This window comes from Coregonus clupeaformis, chromosome 16 (assembly GCF_020615455.1).
Source record: "Coregonus clupeaformis isolate EN_2021a chromosome 16, ASM2061545v1, whole genome shotgun sequence".
Classification (NCBI taxonomy): domain Eukaryota; kingdom Metazoa; phylum Chordata; class Actinopteri; order Salmoniformes; family Salmonidae; genus Coregonus; species Coregonus clupeaformis.
Window position 1 is genome coordinate 17,766,489 of NC_059207.1, and position 13,750 is coordinate 17,780,238.

A 13,750-nucleotide genomic window follows, 5' to 3' on the forward strand; every position below is an offset into this window, starting at 1 on the left:
GCTAAAGTTGTCCATGATAGGATTTAAACATGCAACCTTTCGGTTGTTAGATGTTGGCGGTATATGCCCAACCATCCACCCCACTTTTGTTTTTGCCATAAGTAACCTTCTGTCTTATGTAACCATACCAGTGGCGACCCGTCATTCAGGGCAGGTGGGGCAGAGCTATGAAAACTATAAAATAACACATATGGAATCATGTAACCAAAAAAGTGTTAAACAAATCAAAACATATTTTATATTTGAGATTCTTCAAATAGCCACCATTTGCCTTGATGACAGCTTTGCACACTCTTGGCATTCTCTCAACCACCTTCATGAGGTAGTCACCTGGAACAAGGTGTGACTTGTTAATTTGTGTAATTTATTTCCTTAATGTGTTTGAGCCAATCAGTTGTGTTGTGACAAGGTAGGGGTGGTATACAGAAGATATCCCTATTTGGTAAAAGACCAAGTCCATATTATGGCAAGAACAGCTCAAATAAGCAAAGAGAAACGACAGTCCATCATTACTTTAAGACATGAAGGTCAGTCAATCTGTAAAATGTCATGAACTTTGAAAGTTTCTTCAAGTGCAGTCGCAAAAACCATCAAGCGCTATGATGAAACTGGCTCTCATGAGGACTGCCACAGGAAAGGAAGACCCAGAGTTACATCTGCTGCAGAGGATAAGTTCATTAGAGTTACCAGTCTCAGAAATTGCAGCCCAAAAAAGGCTTCACAGAGTTCAAGTAACAGACACATCTCAACATCAACTGTTCAGAGGAGACAGCGTGAATCAGGCCTTCATGGTCGAATTGCTGCAAAGAAACCACTACTAAAGGACACCAATAATAAGAACAGACTTGCTTGGGCCAAGAAACACGAGCAATGGACATTAGACCGTTGGAAATCTGTCCTTTGGTCTGATGACCTGGCCTCCAGAATCACCCGACCTCAACCCAATTGAGATGGTTTGGGATGAGTTGGACCGCAGAGTGAAGGAAAAGCAACCAACAAGTGCTCAGCATATGTGGGAATTCCTTCAAGACTGTTGGAAAAGCATTCCAGGTGAAGCTGGTTGAGAGAATGCCAAGAGTGTGCAAAGCTGTCATCAAGGCAAAGGGTGGCTACTTTGAAGAATCTCAAATCTCAAATATATTTAGATTTGTTTAACACTTTTTTGGTTACTATATGATTCCATGTGTTATTTCATAGTTTTGATGTCTTCACTATTATTATACAATGTAGAAAATAGTAAAAATTAAGAAAAACTCTTGAATGAGTAGGTGTGTCCAAACTTTTGACTGGTACTGTAAATATATAAGGTCATTGGCCACAGATAAAATGACGTCAAAACACGTTGTATCTACCTTAGCTTTAATTGGACTGATCATGTCAACATCATACTTTCAAAATCTTAGCTAGCAAGCTAGACAAGCAGTCGTCATCATGAATCAAATAATAAATAATAATATGCCATTTAGCAGACGCTTTTATCCAAAGCGACTTACAGTCATGCGTGCATAATTTTTTGTTTTTTTTGTGTATGGGTGGTCCCGGGGATCGAACCCACTACCTTGGCGCCGTGCTCTACCAGCTGAGCTACAGAGGACCACGTCAAGTCAACAATCTACTGGCAAATCCTTTTCAATCCTTGTCATGTGAAGAGAAATTATAGATAAAACGTATCGGTGCTCTCGGCCATTGGACATAAACATTACACAACAAGTTGGAAATCGCTAATTCAACAATGAGTGGTTTGGAAGGAATCAGTGGCTAACTGCAAGCGTTGCAAAGCAGTCACTAGCCTGCTATTCAGTGGAGAGGGTGTGTGTTCCAAGTCTGGGTTTACGGGTCTCTTTTCCAAGCTTAAAAGGATCAACATTCCCACGCAACACCATGGGCCAGAAAAGGTTGAATACATTGGCCATGCTGTCAATCCAGCATGACTTCTGCCACGTTCAAAACAACTGGAAACTCGGAACTGGGAAATCTCAGACTTCAGTGAGCTCAAGACAACTGGGAACTCTGGAAAAAAATGAGCTGCATTTTGAACGGTCATCCAACTCGGAATTCCAAGTCAGGAACTCAGGCCTCTTTCTAGAGCTCCGACCTGAAGATCACTGATGTTATGATTCAACCTTGTTTTTTTCAGAGTTCCCAGTTGTCTTGAAAGCATCCTAAATCCAGAGAATGCCAGACTTTGATGACAAAGTTTGATAACAAAAGTTGCCCACAAGAAGGACCGCTGCGCCACATTCCTGTTCAAGTGAGCACAGCACAACAAGGTGAGTCCAAAAATGTCTTGTATGCTGCTGCATAAATGATGTAATATGCCAGGGAGATATGTATACTGTAGCTAAGAAAGTAATACTAAGTGTATGTTGTGTAGTAAGCTGTTAGTAGCCCATGTGCCTCACCCTAATAATTTGGTGCCTTTTCCCTCATAACTTAGCCTACTGTTCTGACTTGGTGGTGCACTTGTAGCCTATAGCCTGTTTTAGAGAAATGTCATCATCGAATATTGTAAGAGCTTCATTGTCTGCTTATATGGTCCCTTTATTTATCCTACGGTTCTGACTTGGTGTACAGGGAGAATACTGTAAGAACGGCCCATGTTCTGAATTCTGTTGCTGTACATTTCAAAAGTGCTGAACAAATAGTTATATTGACTACATCTGTCTTAGCTCGCTAATTAATGTCTTAATCGAAATTACGTATTGCCTCTTATCCGCTCATCGTTACTTTATGCCATAGTTTGTACATCTCAATTGTCAGTAGAAACCACATTTATTTAAGCAAGTCAGCCATATCAGCTATGTTTTTTTTTTTTAAGTTAGTAAATGAGGCTGAATGAACTGTTTCGCTGCCAGACAAGGCTCCACTGATAGCCAGGTGTAGCAGTGGTAAGGATTCTGTTATATTGCAATTAGGTTTGTCACTGTTATAGTGCAATTCATGTATTGTTTGGTGTTGTGTTGTAGTGTGTAGTGGCTTTGCTGGCATGCATAAAAACAAATTGCGGGGAGTTTGCCCCACCAAGATTTACATGCTAAAATCGCCACTGAACCATACCAAACACAACTTAATTTGAGTCTCCTGGATTTACATTTACTATATTACGTCTAGTCTCTGAGACCAGGCTGATATACTTTGTATCCCTCATTTACTAAAGTGTTGGAAGTTACCTGTATGTAACCATTCAGTCGGGCATCTACTGTATGTAAGGCGCGCCCGTCCCCGCCCCGCCCCTGTGGAGATGCGTCCTCCTACGACCATGGAGTTCAGGAAGTACCAGTGCGCCATGTAATAGTGACTGCTTAAATGATAATGATTGCTCGTTTCTGTTACGCCTGCAACGTTAGGTTAATGAAGGCTGGATGTTTTATGTCGGCGGAGGAGAAAGAGAATCACATAATCAATCAGGAGATTGACAGGCAGCTGCGACAGGATAAGAAAGACTCGGGCAGTGAACTCAAACTGCTGCTATTAGGTGAGAGTTGTCACATCTGTCAACAATTACACACTGCTTAGTGCATAGCCTAGGGTCCTAGGCTACTTAGGTAAAGCGTGGACCACACCTGGCCACAGGTGTCAAGTCAGGTGAGGAAGGGAGCAGTAGGCTATCACAGTGATGTAGACTTACCATTTTAAAGGTCTAATAATAGTAATATATGTAGTAATAGAATGTGTCAGTGCTGTGCAGACATGGGAGTTCATTAGTTTTAATCTTCATTTGGTGTGTCGGCATAGCGGTCTCTGATTTATACTCAGATTAGCTCAGGTGCAACACATTTGCGCCTGTAGCTTCCCAGGGTGGGCATCCTCGTCGCCATTAATGTAGTGTCGAGAAAACGATGCTGAGATGCTGTGAGAACAAGGAATCCGCTGACACTGTACTTTGATTATAAAGGTTTATTATATCAAAAGAGTTCAGCGTCAATTTACAGACATCTGCAGACATCTGGAGAATAACCGGCCCCAATCTCTAATATGTTATTCTCCCCTCCTTTGTCCCAAACCATAGTATATATATCCTATGTAACCTGATATGGGTGTTTTCCCCTACAGACCAATCCCAGGACTCCACCTAACAGACTTCCTCTGTTTTAGGGTTCCCCTATAGAAAAACTCTCCAGATGCTTCCTCAAGCTGAGTCAACATCCTCTAAGACCATTTGCAAACGTCAGCAAAGTCATAAATTGTTCAGACACTACATATTTCCCCCCTTCGAGACTAAGTCTTGAAAACAAAAAGAATAGGATTATGACAAATAAAAAATTTTCTCTTATTGAGTAACTTTAACAATAAACCAAAAACACATTTTTCTATGGAGTGTAAATAAATTTCTATGAAATATGAACAAATCTTTATGGAGTGTGAGAGCGAAAAACCTGTCTGGCAGCTTTCTTTCCAAATATCCATCAATCAATCAATCAAGACAGGAAAATTCTCTCACAGCCCCTCTGCCCCAGGCGACCACCTAAGTACTCCAGATCAATTCATACATCTTTAAACTGTGATGCAATTAAATACACATGAAAGCTCCAGCAAACAAAATACAATCAAATTTGTCCACATTCAGGCTGGTCGACCCATCGGACCCTCCTGTGGATTCTCTCTGTCCCTACCTAGACCCAATATCCCTAAGCATCAACGAAATAAACAAAAACATCTGAGATCCCCACATGTACCCAACTACAGCAAATATCATTCTTCAAAAATTAATACAGAAAAAATATGACACAAATTATGTATTACACATGCAAATATGTCTATATATCATATTGCAGACACTGGAATGTAGTCCACTACACTTCATCTCCTCAGCAGTTTCGACTTTCAATGCAACGTCGATGATGGAATCTGAACATTTCCACACCTTCCTTGTTCCACTTCCTCCAGTCCACTCATATTCCCATTCATATTGTCCCCTCTACACATTCCCCCATATGCTTCTGGAAGAAAATAAAAGACCAAACAGTATCTTTTGCAAAACAACACATTCAAATTAAAACATCAATATCAACTAAAAATGATATATAAAATTGATATATAAAATGAATCACATTCCATTTCCCCCCTTTGATTCATCACAAAATACTAAATATCACAATAATATGTAAAAACGTGAAAAATTATCGGATATTCAAAATTGATATCTATCCATCAATACTCATTTGAGTCTTTACAAAAGGTTAAACCCTCTTATCGTTTCATTTGCAAAACCCTTCAAAGTATAGGTAATATTATCTATGTCTCTCCTAGACTTATCCTCCAATGGTAGGCTTCCAGACTATGAAATTTCTCTCTTTCAGAATCAGATTTCTGTTTCCCGGTGCTTCCCCTCTTTTAATTGTAAAAACCTCATATGGAAGCTTCAACATCAACATGTAACAACATCCTTTCCATCCATAGGGTAAGAATATATTCTTTCTCACCACATACTAAATATCTCTAAAATTCCCAATAGTCACATTACCAGGCAAAAGCTGAGATCTCACCATCAAAGTCCTGCTCTTCTTACTAACTTCAACATAAAAAGTTACATTATATTTCTCATTACTAACCTTATGTTCATGCTTACCCAAAGTCATCATATAATCATCACCATCTGATATTCCCCTAAACATCCCCTTTCCATCATATGTTTTATTTTAACAAAAACAGCTTTTAGCCCTCACGGGTTTCACCTCCAATGCTTCATGAAGCGCTCTTAACTGATTTTCCTTCCTATCTAACAAATTCACATAGTGTAATTAATTTAACCAAGAACACTTAAACCTAGGCCTAAACAAATGCTTCCACAACGACATTATTATATCTGTTAATGATTGTTGCTGATACAACAGCCATGATAAAGCATAAGATTTACACATACTTGATAGAGGTTGAGCTACCTTCTCTAAGATTCAACCCCATGTTCCTGGTGCTGGAATTCTCAACAGACATGGACCCTCAATATTCCTCACTGATCTTACAGAATGAGGTAACTGCTGGAACCAAAGATTCCTACCTGCCCATCCATCTTTAATTTGCAAAACAGAAGAATCAAATCCATATGCCTTCCATTTAGTTTCTCTCTTCCCTAACGAGCAGTATTGATCAGATATATCTTCTTGTCTTCCATCAAAATCAAAGAACTCATCCTGTACCTCCATGATAGTATTCTCCCTGATCTTCCCCTCTAACATTACTCAAAATAAGTGAGCAATCACTCATAACCCTCTTCCACTTCATATTGTTGTACAAAATATACTTCCTTTGACTAGGTGAAACAGCTTCTACTTCTTGCCCTCATAACAACACTTCTTCAGTGGTCTAAGGCACTGCATCGCAGTGCTAACTGTGCCACTAGAGATCCTGGTTCGAATCCAGGCTCTGTCGCAGCCGGCCGCGACCGGGAGACTCATGGGCGGCGCACAATTGGCCCAGCGTCGTCCAGGGTAGGGGAGGGAATGGCCGGCAGGGATGTAGCTCAGTTGATAGAGCATGGCGTTTGCAATGTGGGTTCGATTCCCACGGGGGGCCAGTATAAAAAAAAAAATATATTCACTAACTAAGTCGCTCTGGATAAGAGCGTCTGCTAAATGACTAAAATGTAAATGTAATAATTATCTCTCCACTGAACTCTAAATTTCCCTTCACCACTGTTCTCTCTCTCTTACTAACATTGAAGCTGAGCTGACTGTCCTAGAGTTCCTTCAACCCTAGTTTTCATAACTTTTTAGTCTGACTTTTTCTCCTAATTTTTTCAAAAACCATTTCACTGATTTATCCACAAATTCCTTTCCCACTAATTTTTTCAAAAACCATTTAACTGATTTATCCACAAATCCCTTTCCCACTAATTTGAGGATTTTTGATCGGGAAGTCCCCACCTGCTTATGACTTCTTTACACAAAAACTTGGCAAACGATTGAGCATCTTTTAGCTTAGTTTGACATCTTATTCACCTCTTGGTGTAGGAATGTAACCAAGAATAACAGTCACACCCCTTCAAACATTATTTTTCAGACAGATTGTCCACCTGCCTATGACATAGTCAACCTGTTCAAGCAAATATGGTTCCCAAAAACCCTACTCCTTTGTGATCTTTCTCCTAACCTCCCCCTTGCAACATGAGATAACCCATAGCTTCCTAAATCATCAGACCTATTAGGTCTAGAGGCGCTACTATCAACCCCTCATGGTTTCTCCAAAGACAACAAAGGATTGTTACTCTGAGGATTTTTTCCTTGTCTTCAAAACCCCTGCTTTTGAAAGTCCTTCAATTTCTGGTTCAATCCCTTGGATTGCTTCATCTTTCAATGGATACTGATTCTTCCAAGGAGGTCTGACTCCTCGTCGAAGTTCAACTTTCACCTCAATTGGGCTGATTTCACAAGTCAAATATCGGTACTACTTTGAGACCACAAACATTCTTGAACTTGTTGCAACATCTTTTCTGTCATAGATTCTTAATCCATCTTCACACTGCAAATAGATTAATGTGTCATCCGTACAGTTTATGACTCTCCTTGTCCTTGAGCCAAAATCATTATTTTGAGAAATCGCTGATCTTCACTTCTCCAAATCCCCAAATTATCTTTCATCAGTACAAAAACAACTTTCTCTGCTTCTATCATCATTTCTCCTATTTGCTTCTGCTCATAGCCTTCAGAAACCAACAAGGTCACATGTGGCACACTCTTCTCAATCTCAAATTCTTTATCCAGATAATCATCTATGTTTATCTTCATATCTGCTCCTTGTGGTCCTAAAATTATTCAACATAAGCTGAGTTGAACTTTCTTTGGTTGATGACTCAACCATTCCCCTGAGTTCAATTGGGCAGCATTCTTGAAATACTTGAGCTGAGTTGAAATGGATATTCCAGAAGCCTCGCATCTGGCATATTTTTCCCCCTTAAATTTCTTCCATATCTTAGCCTGCTTCAAAAAATCTTCACTAAGATTTCCAATCCAGAATACTGTAGACGAATCCATCTCTGTCATCATCAACAATTGGTAAAACTTTTCCTTTGGCACTTCTACCAGACAGCCGTCTGATGTACATCTTATTGTACAGTTCAACTTACACAATGCATCTCTTCCCAACAATGCAATAGGTGTATGTTCTGATACCAGTATGGGTATTGTAATTTTCTAATTTTTATAGCAGAGCTCTATTGGTTCCTTAAGAGTAATCAACTGTTTCACTCCCTCAAATCCCTGTCCTAATTAGTTGATTGGACATAGTGAGATGTGTAGCCTCTTCAGGCTGAACACAGATAAAAGCAGTTCCGCTATCCACCATCACTTCCAATGGTCGGTTGTTTATTTTCACCTCAATTGTTGGATCTTTTTCCCCTAACTGGTGCTACCAGCTGACACCCCCCTTTCGGATCTTCTCGGCACCCCTAGAATCCTTGCTCCTGGCCCCTATAAGGGTTCACCTGTCCTCCAGATGATCTTGACTTGCCCCTGTATCTTCCTCTGAAATTCCCTCTTGTGTTTCCTTCTGGCCCATTACACTCACAGCAAAGTCACCAACCTGTCCACAATCATAACACTTCTGAAGATTGTTGGAAGTATGGCTTGAATCTTCCTCCTCTTCCTAAGCCTTCTCGTCCTCTTCCTCTCCAATTCTGTGTCTGTCCAGAAACTGGCTATGGATATGAAACAACTGGTACCGCTATTGGTGGCTGGTACAATTGCGGTTGGAACTGGTCCAGTTGAAGCTGTGGCAGTGATTGTTGATTTGGTGCACACTGATTCTTCATAACCAAAGCTTATTTCTTCTCCTTCTTATTCTCCCCCAGTTGTATTTCATTGAGTTTTCTGAGAGTTTCTTGGTCCTGTTCTTTCTGGTTGTGTTCCTTTTTCCTGTACAGATCCACTTGATGGGCTATATGATCTGTATAGACGCCTTTTGTCATGCTTCCAAGTCCAACCACCTCTGCCAGTTTGCTCCTTACTGGTGAGGGCAGTCCCATCTGCAGTTTAGCTCTCAAAATTGACTGCTCAATTTGACTCACATCTGGATCATTTCCCGGTAATATTTCTCCACACTTGATGAACTCTTGACACATAGGCTCTCGGATTTTCTTGTTGTCCTAGTGGGTCAATCAGAATGTTGTCAGGATGCACATTTGTTGGAAACGTATCTTTCAGTGCTCTCCACAGCCGATTTCTACTTGCAGCCAACAATTCAGGGTCATTCACCGCAGTCCCCACATATCTATTAAGTCCAGTTCTCTGAAAAATGTCTTCCATATCTGGAATCCCAAGGAGATTAGCCAAAAGTATCTTAACGTCTCCTATGGCAGACTGTGTTCCCACCATAATTTATTCCAATTTTGAAATCCAAGGATATGCTCCATCTTGAAGAGTAGGCAACTTCTCAAGTATATCTGACATATCGGTATTCTTCAAAGGCTTATATTCTAGGTTCTATCCTCTAATTATATTACTGGCATCATCTTCTTACTTGTGCTCTCTTTCCTTGGCCTCAATGTATACTTATTCTCCAATTCTTGGGATCCTTTTCTCAGCAGTTTTTTCTTCTGTATCTTCAGCTTCTTGAGTTGTTCTTCCAGTTCTCTTACTTCTTCTAAATTATTCTCCTTATCCAGGCATGATACGCATCGGTCTATATCTCTTTCTATTTCTTTTGTGCTAATCATTGTAGGATAAAATCCTGTCGAACATAAAGCACCTTTAATCTCCAAATCTTCATCGCTTTCTCCATCTTCACTTTCATCAGAGATCGAATCTCTTCTTCTTCTTCTTACTTTTGGAGTTTGGATTCATCTTTATGGTCGTTTCTGCTTGTCCTCTCTCTATTATTCAAGCACTTTCATTATGTTGATGACGTCAGGGTTAAGAGTCCCTTCCACTGGCCATGGTTGTTCAATGTCAGGCCAACGTTTATTCCATTTTCCAGATAACCTTGCAATACCATTAACTAGAGGATTACTATTTTCTACTACATCAACAGGAGTAATTACTTTCATCGTTTTGATGTCCTTTTTCCCCATTGTAACAACTCTTTTATATTCCTTTATTGTGAATTATTTTATTATTTTAGATTATGTAGCTTATGTTTCCCTCCCTTTTTTTCTTTTCTTTTTTGCAAAATTAATTAATTAATTAATCAATTAATTTATTAATTTATTCATCAATTAATTTATTTATTCATTTTTATTTTATTTTACCAAATTATTGATTAGTGGCAATCTTACCACATCCGATCAGGAAAAGGAAAGGAAAGTAGTCAACTTCAGAGCAATCCAAAAAAGAAAGACCTCTAATCCAGCAACACTACAGCACTCACAAACCAATTGCTTAATAAGCACCCAATTGTCACGGTTTCGGCCGAGGCTGCTCCTCCTCCTTGTTCGGGCAGGCTTCGGCGGTCGTCGTCCCCGGAGTACTAGCTGCCACCGTTCGATGTTTCATGTTTGTTTGGTTTTGTCTGTTTGTACACCTGTCCCTTGTTAGTGTTTGATTTTGTTTCCTATTTAGTTATCGTGTGTTGGGTCAGGTGTTATGTGTGATTGTTATGTCAGCTGTTTCTGTTGATGGGTTTTCTCTCTCGTATTGTTTGTTGTCGAGAGTCCGCACTGCGTGCGCCTTTTCTTGTTTTTACGCACTGTTGTGTGTGTGCGTAATTTGTTCTTGCCTCCCGGTTGGGTTGGCTATTCACCTGTTTGGAGTTCTATTTTGGATTACTAAAGTCTGTTGACGAACACCCTTGTTCCTGCGCTTGATTCCCTGCACCACATCCACACTCAGCGTTCTGACAGAATCACACATCAACCCATGGAATCAGCAGGAGCAACCGCGCCAACGGACGTTATGGAGGACCGTCTTCGTGGGCAGGAGGACAGGATCAACCAGATCGGTCACGCCCTGGATCGGGTGATGAACACTCTCCACCGATGGGAAAGCAGCGGGGTACCCACGCCCCCCACCTACCGGACCATCCCCATCGGTCAGTCCTCCTGTCCCCCTTCCGGAACCCAGCGGGATTCGGCTTCGCTCCCGAGGGCGTACGACAGCTCCGCTGCCGGGTGTCAAGGGTTCCTGCTGCAAGTGGAGCTCTACCTCGCCACCGTACACCCGGCGCCCTCGGGACACGAGGCGTCTCCGCCCTCATCTCCTGTCTCACCGGCAAGGCGTTGGAGTGGGCCAACGCCGAATGGAGGAGAATAGACGCCGCTACTATTACCTATGCGGAGTTCTCCCGCCGCTTCCGTGCCGTGTTTGACCATCCACCAGAAGGGAAGGCGGCGGGGGAGCGTCTGTTCTACCTCCGACAGGGGATGAGGAGCGCACAGGATTTTGCTTTGGAGTTCCGGACTCTAGCGGCAGATGCAGGGGTGGAATGAGCGGGCCCTCATAGACCACTTCCGCTGCAGCCTCCGGGAGGACGTCCAGAGAGAGTTGGCGTGCAGGGATACCACGTTGTCGTTTGACCAACTGGTCGACATGGCCATTCGGCTGGACACCCTGCTCGCCACCCGTGGACGTCCCGGGTGGGGGTTGCCCATTCCACCTTCCGGCACCTCCGAGCCGAGCCCTATGGAGCTCGGAGGTGCTGGCGCTAGAGAACGGAGGAGTAGGAACTCGAGGGGGGCCGTTCCCTGCACCAACTGTGGCCGTGGAGGGCACACCGCGGCTAGGTGTTGGGGAAGGTCCCCCGGTGGAGGTGAAGGCAGGCCACGCATTGGGGAGTCCTCCCAGGTGAGTAGGCGCCCTACTTACCCAGAGCTTTCTGTCGTTCACATAACCTTGCCTGTTTGTTTTCCACAGGTTGCACCTCATTCCCAGCATAAGGCGCTAGTAGATTCAGGCGCAGCTGGGAATTTTGTAGATCGCCAGTTCTGTGTAGAGTTAGGGATTCCTCTCCTTCCCGTTGATCAGCCTTTCCCTGTACATGCCCTAGATAGCCGTCCGTTAGGATCTGGGTTGATTAGGGAGGTCACAGCGCCCCTTAAGATGGTGACGCAGGGGGGTCATGAGGAGATGATTCAGCTCTATCTGATTGACTCTCCTGCGTATCCGGTGGTGCTGGGGCTTCCCTGGTTGATTACCCATGACCCTACTATTTTGTGGCGAGAGAAAGCTCTTAAAGGGTGGTCTGCTCAGTGTGAGGGGCTGTGTCTGGGTGTTTCCATAGGGGCGACCTCGGTGGAAAGTCCGAATCTAATGCCAGCACTGCATATTCCCCCCGAGTATGAGGATTTGAAACTGGTGTTTAGTAAGACTAGGCTGCGCAGCTGCCGCCTCATAGACAGGGGGATTGTGCGATAGATCTCCAGTCAGGAGCAGCCCACCCGCGGAGCCATGTGTATCCCTTGTCTCAAGAGGAGAGGAAGGCGATGGAAACTTACATCGCCGAGTCTCTGAGACAGGGATACATACGGGCCTCCACTTCACCCGCTTCCTCGAGCTTCTTTTTTGTGAAGAAAAAAGATGGAGGTTTGCGCCCGTGTATTGATTACCGCGGTCTCAATCAGATTACGGTGAAGTACAGTTATCCACTTCCTCTGATTGCGACTATGACGGAGTCATTACACGGTGCTCAGTTCTTCACAAAATTGGATCTCAGGAGCGCATATAACTTGGTGCGCATTAGAGAGGGCGATGAATGGAAGACAGCATTTAGCACGACCTCCGGTCATTACGAGTATCTCGTCATGCCATATGGGTTAATGAATGCTCCCTCAGTCTTCCAATCCTTTGTAGATGAGATTTTCCGGGACATGCAGGGGCAGGGAGTAGTCGTGTACATAGACGATATTCTGGTGTACAGTTCTACCCGAGCTGAGCATGTAGCCCTGGTGCGCCGAGTGTTGAGGAGACTGTTGGAGCATGACCTATATGTCAAGGCAGAGAAATGTCTGTTCTTTCAGAAGTCGGTCTCCTTTTTGGGTTATCAGTTGTCTGCGTCAGGGGTGAAGATGGAGGTTGACCGGGTGTCAGCTGTGCGTAATTGGCAAACCCCAACCACTGTGAAAGAGGTGCAACAGTTCTTGGGTTTTGCGAATTATTACCAGAGGTTTATTCGGGGGTTTTGGACAGGTGGCAGCTCCCATAACGTCTCTGTTGAAGGGGGTCCGGTGCGCTTGCGGTGGTCTGCTGAGGCGGACAGGGCTTTGGGAGACTGAAGGACCTGTTTACCTCGGCGCCGGTGTTGGCGCATCCGGATCCCGCTTTACCATTCCAGGTAGAGGTAGACGCGTCCGAGGCCGGTATTGGGGCCGTCCTCTCACAACGGTCTGGCACACCACCTAAGCTCCGCCCCTGTGCCTTTTATTCTAAGAAGCTCAGTTCGGCGGAGCGGAATTATGACGTAGGGGACAGGGAGCTGTTAGCCGTGGTACAGGCCCTAAAGGTGTGGAGGCATTGGCTTGAGGGGGCTCAACACCCTTTCCTCATTTTGACGGACCACCGTAACCTGGAGTACATCCGGGCAGCTAGGAGACTGAATCCTCGCCAGGCCCGCTGGACTATGTTTCTAGCCCGGTTTGTGTTTAAAATCACTTACATCCCTGGGTCCCAGAACGGGAAGGCAGATGCCCTGTCTCGGCGGTATGACACGGAGGAGAGGTCCGTTGAGCCCACTCCCATACTACCAAAGTCTTGTCTGGTGGCACCGGTGGTATGGGAGGTCGATGCAGAGATCGAGCGGGCGTTACGCACCGACCCAAGTCCTCCACAGTGTCCAGTGGGTCGGACGTACGTTCCGCTCGAGTGCACGCGATCGCCTCATTTATTGG